The sequence below is a fragment of the Lepidochelys kempii genome, chromosome 6 (genome assembly GCF_965140265.1).
Source record: "Lepidochelys kempii isolate rLepKem1 chromosome 6, rLepKem1.hap2, whole genome shotgun sequence".
NCBI classification, from domain to species: Eukaryota; Metazoa; Chordata; order Testudines; family Cheloniidae; genus Lepidochelys; species Lepidochelys kempii.
The window spans coordinates 122,338,357-122,360,570 of NC_133261.1; positions in this window are offsets into that span (position 1 = coordinate 122,338,357).

The following is a 22,214-nucleotide window of genomic DNA, read 5'->3' on the forward strand; positions in this document are numbered from 1 at the left end:
GGATTTCTAACATTGTTTCTTAGACACATTTTATTCATTTTTTTTAAAAAAAAATTCAAGTAGAGACGGACCCAAACTAGAACAATAGATCCTGAATCCAGAACTTTGGGGTTCAAATTTAAAGTGCCCCCTAGCTCCAGGAGTCCAGCTGGCTTAAAGTCCTAAGCACTGAGGTTTTGCCCAAGTGAAGCCATCATCCATAGTTCGGCCATACTCTCCCCACCCCCTTCTTGTTCTCTCTGGAAGTCCCCAGAGCAGAAGAGACCCTCAAAGAGACCAGGAGAGGCCACAAGTGTTTCCTGAACAATCCTTCTCTCCCCCCTGATGGAAGAGAAACAAAGAACGGTTTGAAACCCCCCCCTACAACAGGATGTCCTCAGATTTTTGAGGAATTCACCCACCGCTCAGGGCACCCACAGAGAAAAGTGGAAGGTTGCCCAAAGACTTAGCACCTCCACACCACTTACCTGACCCCACCCTCAACAGCCTAACCAGTGGCTGCTCCCCTATACCCAACACCCCCATGTTATCAAGGGGGAAACATAAGAGCAGATGATAACATGGACAGTAGCCATCTCCCCTCCGCCACCACCCTGCCTTCATCCTCACGCTCTGGCAAGCTACCATGGAGAGGGGATGGAGACACTGTCACAGAATCAGGGGAAGGAAAGGAACTACACCGCACCCTTGCTAGAAGGCAGGATTCGGGGATTATTTGGGGAGTATTAAAGCGGGGACTGCGTTAAAATGAATTCCAATTAAAGTAATTAAATTTGGGATCCATGGCCACGACCGCATTATATGCAGATTCACGCTATATAGACATGTGTTCTAGCGAGGGTCCGGTGTATTCTCCTCCTTTGTACCCGTCAGACGGTTTGCAGCAGGTTTGGCTCCTCTCTGCTTTGGAGCGATGTGGCCCAGTAGATCGAACACTGCAGTGGGAGTCAAGATCGGGATTCTCTCCCCAGCTCTGCCAATGACTTGCTGTGACACCAGGAAGCCACGTGCCCTCTATGCTGCAGTTGCCGCATCTGTAAAATGGCTCTAGTGAGGCTAGGAAAAATTTGTGACGTGCTTTGAGATACAGAGTTGAAACCCAAAAAGTTTTTACATGCTGCTCTTCATCACCACAGCTGAGCAACCGTTCTGATGTCTTAGCAGCAAAATACCCTGTTTCTTAAGGTCATTCTAATGAGCTTTCATTTTCTATATATCTCAAGCATTTATTTTTACCATGAGCACCTCAATCTTTATCATATGTATTTAGCCTCATAATACCAATGTGGGGTAGGGAAATACTCATTCCCATTTTATAAAGGGGGAACTAAAGCACACAGTGTAGAGATATTTGTAGAATATAATTTAGAAATGCTCCCCCATAAGGGATGGTATTATGAATGTAGAAATTTGGAGATGTACCCAAATTTGGAGGTGGGGGTTGGAAACACCACATGGCTGTATGCAGCATTTCACCAGAGATGCTCCCCAGTTTGTTTTCGTAAAGTTTTATTTGTTTCTCATTCACCGGTTTGTTATTAATGAACCCCAAGGTCATCACATGGTGTCAGAATTGCTGAATGGGAGGGAAACTGCAGTCATTTTGAAGTTAACTCCTGTGTTTGCAACTGAAAGCAGAGACCAAGGGAGGCACCAGAGAAGCACATGGCAGACCAGGCACAGAGGCTTTTGCATGTATTTAGTGAGCACAATAGTAGTTTGACTAGCTTAAGAAGGGGAAAAAAGCCAAAGATATGTTGCAACCTCCATCCAATCTGCAATTGTCAGGCAATGTTGCAGAGAACTGGAAGACATTCAGACAGATTTGAATTGTATTTAGCAGCTATAGGGGTAGAGAAGAAAAAATGATAAAGTGAAATCATCAATCTTCTTGCATGTTGTTGGGGAGGAAGCACTGGATATTTATAACAACTTTAAGTTTGAAGAAGGTGAAAGCATGAAGTTAAGTAAAATACTGACTAAATTTGAGGACCATTGTATGCCATAAAGGAATGAAACCAGAGAAGACTTTAGAAACAGAGATACATGCCTACATAGTTTTGATTGTAAAGTCAATTCCCATAGCTAACAGGAAACTGCAACAAATAAGAAAGGAAACAGAGAAAGATGAATCACTGGGAATCATTAAAGAAGTGAAAATTAAAGAGAGTACTCACAGCACCCCTCCGGTTTCAGCTCCTTGGCCCCTCTACTTCGTGAATCAGGGACACTTCAGTCTGGTGCCACACCCGTGTTCTTTATTTGTGATCATAGAATCATAGAATATCAGGGTTGGAAGGGACCTCAGGAGATCATCTAGTCCAACCCCCTGCTCAAAGCAGGACCAATCCCCAACTAAATCATCCCAGCCAGGGCTTTGTCAAGCCTGACCTTAAAAATATCTAAGGGAGAAGATTCCACTACCTCCTTAGGTAACGCATTCCAGTATTTCACCACCCTCCTAGTGAAAAAGTTTTTCCTAATATCCAACCTAAACCTCCCCCACTGCAACTTGAGACCATTACTCCTCGTTCTGTCATCTGCTACCACTGAGAACAGTCTAGATCCATCCTCTTTGGAACCCCCTTTCAGGTAGTTGAAAGCAGCTATCAAATCCCCCCTCATTCTTCTCTTCCGCAGACTAAACAATCCCAGTTCCCTCAGCTTCTCCTCAGAAGTCATGTGTTCCAGTGCCCTAATCATTTTTGTTGCCGTCCGCTGGACGTTTTCCAATTTTTCCACATCCTTCTTGTAGTGTGGGGCCCAAAACTGGACACAGTACTCCAGATGAGGCCTCACCAATGTTGAATAAAGGGGAACGATCACGTCCCTCGATCTGCTGGCAATGCCCCTACTTATGCATCCCAAAATGCCATTGGCCTTCTTGGCAACAAGGGCACACTGTTGACTCATTCCAGCTTCTTGTCCACTGTAACGCCTAGGTCCTTTTCTGCAGAACTGCTGCCGAGCCATTCGGTCCCTAGTTTGTAGCGGTGCATGGGGTTCTTCCTTCCTAAGTGCAGGACTCTGCACTTGTCCTTGTTGAACCTCATCAGATTTCTTTTGGCCCAATCCTCTAATTTGTCTAGGTCCCTCTGTATCCTATCCCTACCCTCCAGTGTATCTACCTCTCCTCCCAGTTTAGTGTCATCTGCAAACTTGCTGAGGGTGCAATCCACACTATCCTCCAGATCATTTATGAAGATATTGAACAAAACCGGCCCCAGGACCGACCCTTGGGGCACTCCACTTGATACCGGCTGCCAACTAGACATGGAGCCACTGATCACTACCAGTTCACTATCAGTTTCCCACCACCAGTTTATAACTAGATACAGGCTTTAGAACTGCTTGGCCTACCACAAACCTGGCCAGCAACAGACTAGACGACTCCTACTCCCTCTGAGCTTGACCTCCCACTCTTAGTTTCTGCACCCCTTTCTCTCACTTCCTTCGAGCCTTTATAGCTCCTGCTAATGAGGCTGGCAGGTGCAATCAGTTACCAGGCAAACATAGGGCGGTTCACTCAGCCCCAATCAGGGAGAATGGATTGAGGCTGGAGTGGCAGGAGCTGATTAAGGGATTCTCCAGCAGAACCCTGCCCCCGTGGCCTGAAGAAATAAGCAGTTACTGTCCAAGTATGAGAGACTACTGTAACTGAGACAAGATCTTACTGTGATTTTTCAAGGGCAGTAAGGTTTTAATTCCAACGAGCCTCTGAAAAGAAATGCAACAGAAGATCCATGAGGGTCATTTAGGAATTGAGAAGTGCAAACAATGAGCACGAGAGGTGCTGTATTGGCCATGGATCAATCACAACATTACTAATATGGTAGGAAACTGCTTTTCATGCTTGAAATACAAACCATGCCAACAGGCAGAGCAACTGAGACCTCATCCAGTTCCACAAAGGTCTTATGAGAAGGTCAGCACTGACTTGTTTACAAGGCAATCAAAGGCTTATTTAATAGTCACAGATTATTATTCTCTGTATCCAGAAATTTGCATGCTGCACAGTACTAACAGTAAGTTAGTGATACCCGGCACGAAGGAAATCTTCTCCAGATGTGGAATTCCAGATGAAGTGATAATGGGCCACAATTTTTCAGTGCAGATTTTAGGCAATTTGCCATAGATTGGGATTTTCATCACAAAACATCAAGTCCAAATTACCCCCAATCAAATGGACTTGTGGGAAAGTCGATATAGACAGTAAAGAACCTTACGAAAAAGACTTTTTACAGTGAGGGTGATTTGTATAAAGCGTTACTGATTTACGGAAGTACGCCTTTGGAGAATGGCTTTTCTCCAGCTCAGCTGTTAATGGGAAGAAGGATCAGATCTAATTTACCAATTACTGAGAACCTGCTGAAATTTCATAACAATGAAGCCATACAGAAGATGAAAGAAAATCAGAAGTGGAAATAGAAATATTATTTTGACCAAAGGGCCGGTGATCTTCCATTTCTCAACCTTGGTGAGCGTGCCTGAAGAATCACACCTCTAATACTTGGGACCAAAGGGGTACCACTAAAGAACAGCTATCTCCAAGGTCTTATGTACAGTGGAGTTGCATCTTACGTGGGGTTAGGTTCTAAAGTCAGCGCGTAAGGTTAAAATTGCGTATAGTCAAAATTAACCTTAAAAATCCCTTAAATCGCCCATAAAGTACAGTATACTGTACATGGTTTTGTGTATACAACCCTGTACAGTAATATGTATAAATGTATAATGTATACAGTAATGTACAGTATATAATAAAGAGTACATATGCAAAATATAATTTTACAGTACTGCATTTTTAATTACAGGGGGTAATTACAGAGGGATAATTACAGGGGGTGGGGGTGTCAGGGCTTGATGTCAATCCAGGAGACAGAGGTGACAGAGAGCTTGGGTGACAGATTGCGAGTCATAGACGAAGTGGTTGACTCTGGTTCAGCTCAAGAAGTCGATTGCATAGGCTCATCTGCTGCTGGTTTGTTTTTTTCCTGGAAAAACATGGTGATTGGCAACTGTTGCTGTTGTCTCTTGAGCTGCTCAAACATTTCTTGATATGGTCTCAAATCATCCTTAATACTACGTGTGATTCTGAGGCTTCGTTCCATAGAGGGATCGTATTCAGAAATTAAATCATTCACGTGTTTCGCTGCTTGGAACACTTCAGCAAATTGGGCTTGTCTTTCTGATTTTGAAGTGTAAGTGCGGTTGGGCATTTTTTTCCAGATGACCCCAGTCTCGTCAGCATTAAAAACTTGTTCCAGAAGATAGCCTCCGGAAGATAGCCCTTTTCTTCTAGGATTTTCTGTAACTGTTCGGAGTAGGCTTTTGCTGCCTCTTCATTGGCAGATGCAGCTTCACCAGTAGTCTGCACATTTTTGAGGTTGAAGCGGTTCCTAAAACTGTTAAGCCAACCTTGGCTGGCTTTGAATTCCTTCTCATCAGAAGGCTGTCCCTCTTCGGAGGGAGGTTTGAACAACGCGTAGAGGCTAAGAGCCTTTTCTCGCAACATATTGCCATCGATAGGCACACGTTTACGGTTCAAGTCTTCCAGCCATAAGTTTAGTGCCTTTTCAGTCTTCACTAAAGTCTTATCACGTACCTGGCTCGTCACCTTAGCAGTTATTGGAGCACTTGATGCCATGGCTTGACGAATTTCTCTCTCTCGAATCTTGATGGCACAGATGCTAGATTTGTTGCAGCCACATTTACACGCCACGTTGGAGACCGACATACCGTCTCTCATAAGTCCAGCACAGCCAGTTTTATCTCCAGCATTGGAACAGATCGCTGTTTCTTCGGTTGAGCACCAGATGAAGTAGTTGGCTTGCGTTTTGGGGCCATGTTGTATGAAAAATATGTACAGTATCTTTAAACACTAGAATCACACTCAGTGCGGCAAGATGCTCGCACTATCAGAGGCACGCAAGAACTGAGACTGACTGAGGGAACAGCAGATTCACGTCTCCCATCTCACGCTCACTCCGGGGCATACGCTCATTGAGTGGAATGGTGGGTGGAACTATTTACAGGTATCTTGTTATTTTTCTTTATTTTTGCCGAGCACATATACTTGAATTAGCGTAAGTTAAATGCGCGTATAATACGACTCACCTGTAGTCCAGACAGACATAGTCAAAGGGACCTACGAGTAATCCCAGAAAGTTCCAACACATTGACAGTAGATGTGGACTCTCATTTCCCGTCTGACTGATCCTTTATCATCAAAGCACAAAGGAGAAACGGTCAAGGAACAAGAGAACAACTCAGACTCTAATGAAAGGCTGATACTGAGAAGATCAGAGCGTGAGATTACATATCCTGAAAGTCTCATAGAAACCTGTTGACCTGGCTGGAGAAGGGGTATTTGAGGAAAGTGAGTGGGAAAGATTCACTCGAGAGTGATGTGCAGGTAACCTCTCCTCTCTAGGTAGTTGACAGATTGCTTTTATGGAAATGTACTATATGGGTTGAGAATTTAATGCATGTGTTATTAGATAGTTGTTAGCTGTTTATAGATAAAGAGTTAATTTGTTTTTTTAAAGAAGGAAGATGTAGAGATATGTTTGTAGAAGATTATAATTTAGAGATGATCCCTCATAAGGGACGGTATTATGAATATAGGAATTTGGAGATGGGAACACCACATGGCTGTATGCAGCAGTTCACCAGAGATGCTCTCCCGTTTGTTTGATTACTTTCACATTCAGTGGTTTGTTATTTAATGAACCACCGAGACTGTGACACGCAGTGGCTAAGTGACTTGCCCAGTGTCACACAGGAAGGCTGTGGCAGATTAGGGTATTGAACCCAAGGCTCCTAGAGTGCAATGATGAGGCCCTAACCACTAGACTGTCCTTCCCATCCTTTCAGTTAAAGGTGCTTGTACTACTCAGGTGGCTGTGGCAAGCATTCTAGACAGTGGAGCCTGATTATAAGAAGATTTTTTAAGAATGTGCTTTCCGTGCCATCATTTCATCATTGCTGTGGGAAAGCAGCAACGCTGACATGATTGTCAACACAACAGTTATTACTGTTGCTCTTTCTCTTCTGGAATTTTGCATGTGCTCAAGACACTTCCCAGCTGTTTATACGTTTCTCTATTGTTAGATTTACCAGTTATGCTTATAAGTGCGTGCGCACAGAGAGAGAGAGAGAGAGAGTACGCCAGGCAGCATAATCAACCCACTATTTTCTGATGTATAATGAAAAGTCCCTGCTGTTTCAGGCTTCTAGAGCTGAAATTAAATTACACATTAGCCACAGCAGAGTGCTGATCAGGACCTGCTGTAAGCTGCAGAACAAATCAAAGCACAGAAAGCTTTGAAATGTACTCTTCATCACCAATGCTCACACCCCGGAAGTTCTCATTTTTTAAAGGCATGAATCCATTTTAACAATAAACAAATGTTCTTCAGATTACAGGGTTATACTGAACTGCTGCAAATGGAATCCTGTTACACTGGGCAAAAATCTATTAATGTGGTGTAGAGAGCAGTCATCTGCATGGCAAGAAGTTAGACTTGGTGACCTAGTTCAGTGGTTCTCAACCAGGGATATGCGTACTCCTGCGGATACGCAGAGGTCTTCCAGGGGGTACATCAACTCATCACTTAATCTCTAATTTGCCTAGTTTTACAACAGGCTACAGAAAAACCACTAGCGAAGTCAGTACAAACAAAAATTTCATACAGACAGTGACTTGTTCATACTGCTTTATATACTATACACTGAAAAATAAGTACAATATTTATATCCAATTGATGTATTTTATAATGACATGGTAAAAATGAGAAAGCAAGCAATTTGTCAGTAATAGCGTACTGTGACACTTGTATTTTTATGGCTAGTTTTGCAAGCAAGTAGTTTTTAAGTGAGGTGAAACTTGGGGGTACGCAAGACAAATCAGACTCCTGAAAGGGGTACAGTAATCTGGAAAGGTTGAGAGCCACTGATCTAGTTTATCTTTTCCACCCCCAGTAGCTGGGACAGTGAATTAAGGTCCTGATCCTGCAAACTCTTAAGCACATACTTAACTTTAAAGAAGTGAACAGTCCCACTATAATCAGGGACTGAAGTCAATGGGGCCAGGATATAATCCATAGGGTATATTTTATAGTGATTTTTCCATTTAAATTACCAAAGACGCTTCAACAATTTCCCTTTGGAGGTGATTGTGCAGTTTTATAGTTCTCACTATTAGTTACCTATATGGATATTTGTTCACTGATTTAGTGGAAATTGAACAAATAGAATCTGTTTTCAAGCTTGCTTGAACTAGAGGACCAATGCCTACCTAAATATTTGAATTAGTATTTTATTTTTACCGTTTCCTAGCAAATGCTGGGATTATCCTCCTTGTTTCAAGCACCCTATGGCTAGTAGGAAAAAATTATGACCAATGTGTGCTTGGACTATGTCATTATTGAATTATTTTTAAACACGTAATTTGGCACATGAGGACAGAGGTTTGCTCTGCAACCACTGTAATTCTGCCATAGACCCAGGAACCTCCAAAGGCCATGGGAAAGAAGAGATATTAGTTATCAGCTCTCTCACATTGCTGTTGTAATTATGTCCCTTATGAGCTTACCCAGCACAACAACCAGACCTTTCCAAACACCACTGCAAGTATTACTCATAGTCAGGAGTCAACACTCCTGCTGAGGTTCTTCCTTGGGCCATATTACTGTCTGGGAAGTGTGCAAATGCAATACGAGTTGAGTTTCATGGAGATTATCAATCTAGTCCAGCTGTCTGGCTCTTTATTGTACACTGGGGGAATAGAGCAGTGATCCTATAGCTATGGCCAGAGTCACACATGCTTGGAGAGTCAGACCCTCAGGATGTTCCAGCCGGAGATTTATAGATCTTTGCAAAGAATTATGGTTCTCACTGATGAGCTAAGGCAGCTACAGTAAAACCACTAACTCTACAATGAAAGGGCCTTTATATGCTTAATAACGGTGGCAGTTATGGCTGCCAATTTTGCACAATTCGCTTTCAAGCAGGGGAGCAGCACAAACTGGTTTAAGATGATTTCTGAATGATGAATGGCAATTTGAAAGGTTTCCAGTGCAACGTAATTATATTGCATTAATGTGCAATACACAATGGTCTATATGTATCTCAGTAGGGATTTGCGGGCATCATTCCAAGTAGACTCCAATGGGAGCCATGCTCACAAATCCCAGCAGCCTGAAATGCAAATAGATCCCATATTCATTCCTGAATTACTAGCGTACGGAATTGTGTGTCGGAGATTTGGGGTCACATTCACCACTGGCATAAGGCAAAGTAATTGTATTGACTTCAGTGAATAAGGCCCATCTTCTTCTTCCCCTCATTGGTCCACTGTATTTTGCTCTTGCTAATGTAGGCACACCTTAACCTTTAGTTTGCCTCTGGGTGACTAACGAGCTTCCTACAGCTTTATATGAAGACAGCATATTGAATAAAAAAAGAAAAAAATCCACCTTTTTGTTTTAAGCAAGATAGGAGAGCAGAAATGGTGATCAAGAGAAGATTTAATTCAGTTGTGCCAAGCCAAGCCCTGTTCAGTGGCCTCAGGTTTTTTTTCCAACATAAGTCAATCTCATTCGACCCACCAATTCATTGTATTCCTCCAGAATGATTCTTTCTCTGCCTGGACTGCTCTGGCACCTTTACTAAGCAGAGAATCCAACTATTTTTAGTAATAACATCTGAAATAGCAGAGTTAAAATTCACATAATTTTGACCAGTGTTTAACATCCCAAAAATTTAGGGATGTTTGTAAATATTAGACACCCAGACCCCATATTTACGGGCACATTATATGGTGAGATAATTGTACAGTTGTGAGAAATTGTACAGTTCCACAGCCTGGGTCAGATTTCAAACATTGGCCAAAGTTCAATGACATTTGGACCTGCGATTTTCATTTGGGTTCATCTTTAATTTATAGCAAGATTTATACTCGCTCTGTACCAGAGCAATGCTTTTAGGCCTTGTATCATGTCAATCGGCTAGAATTCTCCTCCTGTCAAAGAACATAGACATTGTTATTAAAAATAGCAATAATCTTCTCCTGCTTATGAATGAGGAATACAGATGGCATTTTATTATTGCAGAATCTCTCCCAATTCTTTTAATTCCAGGTTTTATTTCCTATTTCAAATTGTTTCACTGTTTACTAAAGTCCCACTCCGGCTATAAAATTGACTGAACCTCCCCTCCCCGCCCCATAAGATGGTGGAATGCCTGGGCAAAAGAAAGAAAAAGCCAACTGCAGTCAGCAAAGTTTCTTCTTCAAGGGCTAGCACTTATAGCATCCAAGTAAAACAAGTTATGGTAAGAACCAAGTAAGGGATGGTTGTCAGTGACAAGGATGTGGATAGTCATACAAAGTGGTCAGTGCAGGAGTCAGTGTTCAGAAATCAGAGTCAGTGGCCAGCTGCCTGAGCCAAGAGTCAGAGCCAAAGTCACATATCAGAGCGGAGGATCATAGCATGTTACCTGGAATGAAGTAAGGCTGGATCGGAGGCAAGAACAGGGCTAGGAACAAAACAGGAGCAATCCCAGCTGTGGTCAAATGCTTTGAGCAGCCACAGAACTGCTGCTGCTGCTGCACTTGGGTTGAAGAGCTGGTCTGCTGACTCTTCCCACAGGCAGACAGTATAGCCAATCAGGCAGCTTACGACAGGCCAGCTGGGCTCGTTAGGTTGTCCGGAGACTGGCTCTGCTGCAGGCCCTGATGTGACATTCTGTACCTTGGGGGAGCACCCTGTAACTCCCATAGTCCTCATTTTTCTATATAATTGTGATCTTGCATGTAAAGCAGGTCATGTGAGGTATCAGGGGAAAGGTTATGATCTGCTGAAAGTCATTTCTCTATCCATATTTGTATATCCTTAATGCATATGAAGTTATGAGAAGTGTGTTGTACGGTTGTCACTAAAACATGCTGTAAATTTGGGAATCAGCCCAGATATTAGCTCCCCAGAGAGACCAGCAAGGAGAGTAACCAACGCCCAAGCGGGCTGTCAAACAACCCATCAACAGCCATTGTCCAGCAAGGGAGCTACAATGCAGTGACTCACCCGCATGAGGCCACACGAGGGGAATTGCTCAACCTTGCCTGGGGACTCAGCAATGGCCACCAGACATGGACTTGTGTTCTCCAAACACATGGGACTGAGGGTATAAAACAGAACACAGGAGCCCCATGCTTGGTCTTTCTCCTGCCCCCACTTATGCTGCAAGCAACAAGGACACTGAGAAGACTTAACACTCCAACAGAGGGGACTGGCCCAGGTTTCAAGGGTGAAATCTGCGTTCTATGAACTGCAATATCCAGTGGGTAACAAAAACTGCTTAAGCTAGATGTTGCCCAGTCTAATAGGGTTGAAAGTTTAGACTACGGGCTTATATTTTATTTTCCTTTGATAACTAACTCTGACTTCTTGCCTTATAATCCTTAAAATTTATCTTTTGTAGTCAATAAATTTGTTTAACTGTTTGTCATTACCAGTGAGTTTGCCTGAAGTGTTTGGTAATCTTCTCAGTTTTGCAAAAGCTGGTGTATAATCCACTTCCCACTGATGAAGTGGCAAACCAATTAATAAATTTGCACGGCTCAAGATGAGCCGTGCAAAATGGTGTAGCCCTGAGGTACCGTGCTGGGAGCTGGGGGGATTTGGCTGGTGCCTTTCCCTGTGTGATTCATGAGTGGCTCTGGGAGCATTCATGCAATCTATCTGGGAGAGGGGCACCACATGCTGTTGTGCTGAGTGATCACAGCACCTGGAGTGGAGGGGCTTGCTGATTGTCACTAGCAAGGCATTGTGAGAGGCAGCCCAGGCTGGAGAAAGTTAAGGGGGTACAGCGGTCCCACGGTCCCAGGCTGCACCCTGGGGATCCCGTCACACCTAATTCCTGACACTAGTGCCAGTTTTGGAGGAAGACAGATTCATGGCCCAGTTCTCCCTGCCCACTCCCATTGGGGAGTATCGGGTACACACCTCCTGCGCTCACCTGCCCCCGTGACTGCGACGAGGAGGATAGGACAGTGGTTAGAGTGCTAGCCTTTGATGTGGGAGACATGTTAGGGACAAGCTGGCCCCTGGGAAACATGAAAAATGCCCTGTTTGGGGTTCATCCCAGTACTATAACTCCAAGGTGTGGTGCCCAAAGTAGGTAAACTGTGCCTACAGCCCTTCCCCTGAGTACCTGTGGAAGGGAAGGAGGAAGTTGAGCTGGCATTAATCCCTTGTTTACTGGGGACCAAGTTTGTATCCCTGCACCTTCTCTCAAACATTGTGAGTCAGCACCATGTCCTGCTTGCCTTGGTCACATGAGTAGTCCTTCTGGCTTCACTGAGACTGTTTGCCGAGGACAAGCAGCAAGTAGCCTTTGCGTGGTAACAGAACTTATTACTCCTGAAGGATTCTTTTCACAGCCTGTCTCCACTCCATGTTTTGTTTAAAACAATCTCCACCAGGCACTTATTTTCCAGACTGGTCAGAACCCCACCACTGAGACACTGGCCTGAATCGGGGGGTGGGAGGGAGGGTCACACTGGGTTAGCTTGTCTCTCAATGGAATTGATAAGGTAAGGTGACACTGAATTAAAAACAACTTAAAAAAATAATTCCCAAATTCACTCTGAATAGTGCAAAAAACCAATGGTTTTTTTAATCTCTCCACATTTGGGACCAGGAACCACCATCCTCCCTTTTATTTGTCTGCAGAAGAACCAATCAGTATTTCCCAAGTGAGAGTCATCCTGGGAGATGTTAAACCAAGTCCCTGTAGCATCTCTCTGATGGCTGGCCAAAGAAAAGTTAGATATTCCATGGCACTGTGACAAGAAGAGGTGATCTATAATCCTAGTCTTCTGGCCAATATTCTTCCTCTCAATTAAAAAGCTTCTAGTATCCAAAGCTATGAACTACCACTCAGGATATAATGACTACCACATTTGTTTTATATAGCTACTCTAGGCCTAATATTAACTCATTGCTTTGTGAAGTGCTTCAGGATAAAGGGTAGTCTTGATGTTAAGGCAGTGGAGGTCTGAGTTCAATTTCTACCTCTGCACCAGACTTCCTTATGACAGTGGGCGGGTCACTTAATCTCTCTTTGCCTGAGGTCCACACTGAAAATGGAAAAGATAATACTTCCTTTCCCCATCCTTTGCCTGTCTATTTATAGTGTAAGCTCTACAGGGACCATCTCTTACTATGTGTAGGTACAGAATGTAGTACACAATGGGGCCCAGCTCTTAACAGAGGGCTCCTGGAGCTATGGTAATATTAATATCATGTGCGTGCAAGGAGATTTGATTACATTTTCCCTATGATGTTTGTATTGAGCAAAGTAACATAAGCCACTTTGCTCAATACAAACATCATAATAGTAACATAAGCCACTTTTGAGATATTCCTACATCAGTAACACACCATGGCCTTGCTCATGCATCTTTGAACAGTGTTCTGCAAATTTAGTTCCTTGATAGTGATAAAGCCATTCCTTTTAAATGGAGTTCATTCTGCATCAGGCTCACACATACAGGTATGCTTCTGGCTTGTTTAACTCTACAAACTAGTGCTTCCAGGAGGGTAGCGAGGATTAGCAATACACTACAAGAGCTTTGTACTGCCAGCTCACTGCTTCAAATCCTACCCAGGTCACCAGTGACTGTTGGTTACCATCTAATGGCTGTTTGGTGATGTATAGAGGTGGGTGAGTTGGTGGACTCTGACCATGTTTTGTGTGGAGAAGTGCCCACATCACACAAAAAATTGTCATGTTTGGTGCCACTGCTGGAAGACCAAGCAGAGAAGCCGAGGCTTAAATAGGCATGGAGCCTGAAGGCCTTCTCCTTGTGTGCCCTTGTTGCCAAGAAGGCCAATGGCATTTTGGGATGTATAAGTAGGGGCATAGCGAGCAGATTGAGGGACGTGATCGTTCCCCTCTATTCGACATTGGTGAGGCCTCATCTGGAGTACTGTGTCCAGTTTTGGGCCCCACACTACAAGAAGGATGTGGATAAATTGGAGAGAGTCCAGCGAAGGGCAACAAAAATGATTAGGGGTCTAGAACACATGACTTATGAGGAGAAGCTGAGGGAGCTGGGATTGTTTAGTCTGCAGAAGAGAAGAATGAGGGGGGATTTGATAGCTGCTTTCAACTACCTGAAAGGGGGTTCCAAAGAGGATGGCTCTAGACTGTTCTCAATGGTAGCAGATGACAGAACAAGGAGTAATGGTCTCAAGTTGCAGTGGGGGAGGTTTAGGTTGGATATTAGGAAAAACTTTTTCACTAGGAGGGTGGTGAAACACTGGAATGCGTTACCTAGGGAGGTGGTAGAATCTCCTTCCTTAGAGGTTTTTAAGGTCAGGCTTGACAAAGCCCTGGCTGGGATGATTTAACTGGAAATTGGTCCTGCTTCGAGCAGGGGTTGGACTAGATGACCTTCTGGGGTCCCTTCCAACCCTGATATTCTATGATTCTATGATTCCTGCCTAGCAATAGTCCCTTCAGGGCAAGAGTGAGGCACAGTAGTGAAGCTGTCTGGGAAAAACAATTGCTATTGGCCAGACTCTCCTTGTTCTGGAGACGCAGAGAGGACTTCAGGTACCTGTGTTGTCAATCGGGCCCTTCTTACCAGCACAGGACCCATGCTGAGCAACATTTTACTCTGAGTGTAGTGAATGGAACTGCGCCTGGAGTAAAGTACCACTCAACATGAGTTACGGGTAGCAGAATCTGGCCTTAATTTTAAACGCAGAATATAGACTCAAATGCCAAAGACTTGTCATGCCTCAAAGTGTCCTCCACAAGGATAGAGTCTCTATATGGAGTTAAAACAGATGCAGTTTTGGAAAGTCTGCCAACAATGGCTGTGTATTTATCTACCACTGCCAGGAAGCAGCTAAAAAACCCCACATTCAAGAGTCTAAAAAACATTATGCAAGGAAAAATAAATTGCTTTTGGCATGTGCATATCTATGGAGGGCAACAGAGGAAGAGGCTCCTATCGTAGTGGCATGTTAGTGACATGTTTATGTGGACTATTTGGTTACTCAGCTCTTCCCTCCAAACAAACAAACACAACCCTGGATTTGGGGCCAGATGCAATCAATATGAAATTTGGAAAACAGAGCACTCTCTGTTTGAAAAATTGCATTGTGCTTTATTATCTATAATTACACCTCCACCTCTGCCTTGTTAAAAGAGTCCATCTCAAGCATACTAATTCTGCATTTTAAGTCATTAACTATTTTTCACCATGTCTTACATGTCACATGTCTTACATATTTTTGTTTTGCAAACAATGAGTTCATATAAACCGCAATGCAAAAACCTAGGTCAGAGTCTGTCCTCAGCTGCACCTGCATAAATACAGACTAATGCCAGTTAAGTCAATGGAGTTAAATCGGGATTTATACATCAGTATAGTTGAGCTGAATTTGGCCCTTTAACATTTGGTTCCTTAGAAGCAACCCACAAAGGGGAAATTACGTTTGGGTTTGTGCCCTTTTTGTTGTTCTTCTTATAATGTAGGTGGACTTTTTAAAAAAAAAAATACCCTAGCTATGTTATTTTTCTAATATGTCAGAAATATTACATTCTAGCTTGCTGAAAGACTATACAGATTGATGGTTTTTTCAGCCCTTAATTGATTTGGGTACTGCAGCTTTAACGAAGAGGTTTTCTCCCAAAAAAACCAGGAGTACTTGTGGCACCGCAGAGACTAACACATTTATTTGAGCATTAGCTTTTGTGGGCTAAAACCCACTTCATCAGATGCATGCAGTGGAAAATACAGTAGGAAGATTTTATATACACAGAGAACATGAAACAATGGGTGTTACCATACACACTATAATGAGAGTGATCAGTTAAGGTGAGCTATTACTAACAGGAGAGAAAAAAAACCTTTTGTAGTGATAATCAAGGTGAGCCATTTCCAGCAATTGACAAGAACGTGTAAGGAACAGTAGGGGGGAAAAATAAACATGGGGAAATAGTTTTACTTTGTGTAATGACACAAGTATTCTTGCTGTTAACAATCACGCAAACAGTCTGAATAAAAATATTTTCTCCTTGCTTGGCATTTCTGAGGTAATAAAACTACTAGCTGTCCAGTTGTCTATAGAATCTTCCAGGCAACACTGTGTCGAAAAATAATTGAACCTCTAATGACAGGTTTCAGGGTAGCAGCTGTGTTAGTCTGTAGCCGCAAAAAGAACAGGAGGACTTGTGGCACCTTAGAGACTAACCAATTTATTTGAGCATGAGCTTTCGTGAGCTACAGCTCACTTCATCGGATCATGCAGTGGAAAATACAGTGGGGAGATTTATATACATAGAGAACATGAAACAATGAGTGTTACCATACACACTGTAACGAGAGTGATCACTTAAGGTGGGCTATTACAGTGTGTATGGTAACACCCATTGTTTCATGTTCTCTGTGTATATAAATCTCCCCACTGTATTTTCCACGGAATGCATCTGATGAAGTGAGCTGTAGCTCACGAAAGCTTATGCTCAAATAAATTTGTTAGTCTCTAAGGTGCCACAAGTCCTCTTGTTCTTTTTGTGAATCTCTAACGTAAAACCCAAGCAGAAATAAAAGGTGGGCAGGGCCAGGTATAAATAATTTATGGTATAAATCAGCATAGCTCAATTAAAAATCAATCAACATATGCAGGCTTCCCTCCACCCCACCCCCCGCTTTGGTTTTTAGAAAAACTTTTCAGGCCTTCTATATACATCATAAACAAACAAAGACAAGGCCATTCTTTTTCTTTGCAAGTCACCTTTAAGGAATGTTTTCACTCTCACAAATGTGATGTTCACTGCCCATCTGATTACTAAGGTGCTTGTGTCTCCAGTCAAAGGTCATTTTCAACTGCACTCCACTCTAGAGGTCTGATTTTTCAAAGAAACACACCCATTTAATACAACCAGGGCAAAGCCATAAAAGGACAGATTCCCATAGTGCGCTGCAAGGAGGAAGTTTTCTGCATTTTTATATATATATCAGCCCTCTCGCTTTGGTTTAGTGATGTATTTTGAAGTTTTGTCTCCAGCATACACATAGGTGTCAAAGTAACTTTGGATATATAGGAGATATATTCCAAGAATAAGATTTCTCTCCAGTTAGACTGTCTGCAGACAACTCAGACCTCCCACTTACAAAAGATGTGCAGTCTGTTCCAAGTCACACAGCAGTTCAGATCAGAGCATAAGCTATCTGCACAAATTATGGGATCTTGGCATCCGTCAGAAATGTCCAGCACACATGTGGTGACTCTGCTCATTCAAAGGCAGGCGAGGCACACCTGGGATATACTCCGCACACTATGCATTTGCAGAGTGTGTGGAAAGCATTTTGAATTTCACATGCATTCCACAGAGTTCCCTAGGGTCCTGAATGCTTTAATTTACTCACTTTGCAACATGTGCATGTTGTTCTTAAATAACTACACTGTATTACTTTTCCTTTCTTACGTCCAACTGGCTGTGTTCTCAGCTAGCTATCCAGAATCCAGTATAATCTCCTTTAGTTTTCATATCACCTACCAGTTTAGGATCTTTGATCAATTCTCAGTAAAGCCTCTGGACGTAGCCTGCCCAGGTAATTAACCAGGTACTTTTGTACTCCTGGGGGAATTCTGTGGTAAAAAATTTAAAATTTTGCAAAATTCTGCATATTTTAATCAAAATAACACAAAATAATCATGCCAGTTTCGATTATTTTGGAAATTTCAAAACACCTGTGAGCAAGTAGATCTGTAACAACATAGACAACAAAAACTCTACCCCAGGGGTACAGAGTTAAAGAAACCCCTATGCCCACATGGATCAAGGTATGAATTACTGCAGGATCAAGGTATGAATTACCCTAAAGTAGGACAAATGAGGAAGAAGGCAGAAAGCAGTTTAGCCAGTTGAGAGAATGCACTAGCTTAGTAGGGTCTGTCCCCAGTCTTTTCCCAGTGAGAGGGGAAGGTGCTCCCTGCTTCTCAGAGGACAAACGGACCCCAAGACCCACTTAGCTGCTCCTAGCCCCCCACCCTTCTTCAGCTCCCCCTCCCTCAGGATCCTTCCCCCAGGGACTGTTCCCCCTCAGCTGCTCCTCCCGCACTCACTGCCCCCTCCCTCAGGGCACAGCCCTAGGCCCTCAACTCTCCCTTTGCTGGGAGATTAACTCCCCTTTCCCACCCCACTGACACCCCCTCCCACCACTGGGAACCCTCTGCTTCTTCCTCCCACCCCAACCGGGTCCCCTCTGCTCCCGCCCATCTTCACCACGTGGTACCCTATGCTCCCACCACCACCACTGGAGACTCTGTGCTCCCCCCTCACACCCTGACTGACCCCTTCCTTGCTGCTCCACCCCCAGAGGCCCTAGTGCTGCAGAAGAAACTGACCACATGAGCCACAGCCAGAGAACCCCGACTCCTGGAGGAGGGGACCTAGCTGCGCAAAGCTACAGGTAAGAGCTGGGGCTGGGCCGTGCACCACGAGCAGACCTCCAGTGCAAAACCGGGGGTGTGGTCGGGGGGGCAGGCAGGTGCAGTGACAGGGGCAAGGGGCACACACGGGGCCTGCCTCCCAGTGGAGAGCACAGGTCTCTGGCTACACAGAGATGGAGGATCCCCCTGCAACCCGCACACCGCCCGCCAGGACATGGACTCGGTGTGAGGCTGCAACCGACCTTGACGCAGCACAAGGGTCAGGCCTATACCCCATGCTTGCCCCAGAAACACCCTGGGACCCTGTCGTTCCATGCCAGGCAAACCACGATAATGAGTGAGAGGGACAGAGTCTAGTACGCATGCCCAGCCCCCTCACCCGAATTTATGTCTCTCCCGGCTGCTCCTGACACCCGAACCGATGCATCCACTCAGGACCTCTTCCAGGGAGGGGTTCGTGATCCCTTTTGTGGTGACCCTTTGCTTCCCTGTCAGAATCTATTATTCTGCGGGGAAACAAACAAAAAAATCTTCAAGGGACATGAATTCTGCCTGTGTGCAGTATCCCCCCAGGAATACTAGGGGCACCACAGCAGGTCAGGTTGTAACCATCAGGGTGCAATATGCATCTCTGAAAACACCTCTTGTACAAAGGGGTACTTTGGGCTGGCCTAAGGTTCAGTGGAACCTTAAACAGAGTGAAACATGCAGATTCCCGTCTAGCTACCTGCCTGTGACCTAGGCCTCCAATTGCTGCAGGATATTCATGGTGGCTGAATGAAGACTTGATCCTGCTCCCATTAAGGTCAATGACAAAGCTCCTATTTACTAAAAGTGGTGCAGGATGAAAGGCTACTGTAGCGTATGCAAACATTCACCTGGCATTGGCCACTGTCAGAAGACAGGATACTGGGCTAGATGGACCTTTGGTCTGACCCAATAGGGCCATTCTTATGTTCTTATTCCAAGAATGCACCAAAAGAAATGGAGATAGGAGGTATTAGGAACCCTGCAGCACTAGTGCCCACGGATGGACAGGCAAGATGCAGGGTCGATGAGTAAAGAGAAGGGCCTATCACAGGCTGCTGAGAGAGTGGGTGGTCTGACAGCTGCTCTGTTTCTGCTGATGCTCAGCACCTAAACTAGGCAGGGGCCTGGTATGCACAGGACTCTGTGACCACAGAAAGCTATGTCTAAGGCTGCCATTATGAATAGCTCTCATTAAAGGAGGTGTCCTACCCATTCCAAAATCAACAGGAGCAAAGTAGCAGTGCAAGCAGGATCTGTTGCCTCTACAAACAGGCAGGTAAAGCATTTTAAGTTCCCAGCTAGCCAAGAAGTGAGCTGTAGCTCACGAAAGCTCATGCTCAAATAAATTGGTTAGTCTCTAAGGTGCCACAAGTCCTCCTTTTCTTTTTGCGAATACAGACTAACACGGCTGTTACTCTGAAACAACAAAAAGGTCTTTCCTGTTCTGCAGAAAATCACAAATGAGCCGGAACTGGTTTTCCTGTGTGTTGTGGAGAGGAACAAGTTTGGCTTCTCATTTGCTGGCACTGTGTCAGCAAAGGCTGTGCTTGATGTTGCTTCTGTAGAATAGCATTCAATGGAGGTACCTTCAAAACTGCACCCATAATGATGAGCAGCATATGTAATCTCAACAGGTTTGCACTCCCCCTCCACAGGAACCAAGCATCCACAAATAACCAGATGCTTTAAAGAAGAAGTAACAAACAATGTGAAGTCTACTTTTCTCTCCGGCCGAGACGCTGACCTTGCTAAATCAAATGAGTGCCTCAGGGCTCCTGCCACAGGCTTACCATGTAGAGAGAAAAAGGGTTTTCTGCAGCAAGCCGTAGTGGAAACTGGAGACGGTTTAGCAGATCACAAGTCTGCTGTGTTTGAAAAAAGACAGGGAAAGACCTCAGAGGACTTAGCAGTGATTGACATACCCTGAATCTACGAATACTGCAGACATACGCAGACTGACACTGTGTTACTGAAAGGAAAGGACTCTTGGGGAACAGTGGAAGGGGCTGAATAAAAATTGCAGTCTGATGGAACAGGGCCTCGGGGCAGATGGTGGCTGGCCTTGCACGGCTGCATAAGTAGGGGAGAGGGTAAAAGCTGCATCCGCCCATTCAGACTTTTTTTATCTCAGTACAGGGACAAGCCAGAATCCCAGGTCTTGCCTTCTTGGGACCTTATTTCCCCCACTGCAGGATGTGAAGAGCTCCACTGAAGTCAATGAAAGCTACTTGTATCCTATGCCGGGAGATTTGGGTCCCCAAGGACTCAGCATGCCAGTGCCCCCATGAAGGAGCAGTACGGTGAGGGCACGAGCTGGACCCCTTTGGGAGGGTTGCCACCTGTCGGGTTTTCACCCGGACACTCTGAGTTTAGATTTGTGTGTCTGGGTGCCATTTGACAAGCCCTGATGTCCATTTATTTTGGTCTGGGGGAAAAGTGGCAACCCTAAGCGGAAGGAAGGGGGCAATGCAGCAGCAACCACAGCAGCCGCCTCTGGGGCTAGGCTGTTTGTGCAGCTCAAGGCAGTGTGTGGCCCTGCGCAGCCCAGTGGCTTCGGCCATGCTGACGAAGACCCTGTGAGCAATGGGGGCGGGGCCTTGGGAAGAGGTGGAGCGGGGTTGGGGCTGCGGGGATCCGGTTACCAGCCATTGGAAAGATGGCAACCCTGCCCCACTGGACACGTGATGAGCAGGGGGTAAGTACACCCTGTTAAAGTGTGTCAACATCGCCCACCCCGGAGTGCATGACCCTCGTGCCCCCTAGAATCATTAGGACTGACTCAGCCGAAATGCTGCCAGGGATACGGCTGGCACACGGCCTCCCAGCACCCCCCATACCCACCACACTGCTTCCAGAATTAACCCCCATTACCCACTAGCTCAGCCCTCGCTGCTCCCAGGCATGGGCTCCAACCTCCCCCTGCACCCAGCAAACCGACCCAGACCCCTTCAATGGAACTCATATCTCCCCCTTGAACCAGGGGGCCAACCCACACAACATTGCTCACTTCTTTTACTTCACAGTCCCCTCTCCCCCAAGTTGCTCACTGCATCGCTTGGAGGACAGGGTCAATGGCCACTACCCACCTCTCCTCTTGAAGTTTTCCTGGCCTGACCAGCCAGACTCCTCCATAGCTTTTCAGGTGGCAGCCATCTTGCCTGCTTCCGCTCCTCCCCTCCCACATCCAACCCCTGTGGGGCTATCAGCATGGTCTGGGCCGCTGCACTTCAAGAAAAGGATCTGTTGGGTTGTGTGGCCTGGTCTCCCTATTCATCTTTCCCCTCCCCCAAGCCTAGATCTCAGAAAAGCCTAACAAACACCTAGTGGACAAGGTTCATTGCCCTACATGGTACTGGACAGCGTTATCCTGGAAAATCCACCTCTCCCGCCCCTTCCCCCTCCAGGGGAAACACTACCCATCACCGTCTATGCCACACAGTGCATCTTGTAGGCAAGCTCCAACGCAGTATGCAGGCTGGCCAGGAGCCCAGGCCCATTTAACTCCTCCCCATCCCTGTTCAGAGTCTCCATGATGAAGAGAAAGCAGCCCAGGCAATTAGTTAAATCATCATTTGAAGATGAAGCTCTATCCATGGCACCGGACGCTGACAAAATTTACCTTCCTGTCAAAAATGGAACAAGGCCTGAGGAAGGGGCGAGGAGGTGGAGCAGGCAGGGGGGACTTAAAAGCTGAAGATGAGGAAGTTAGAA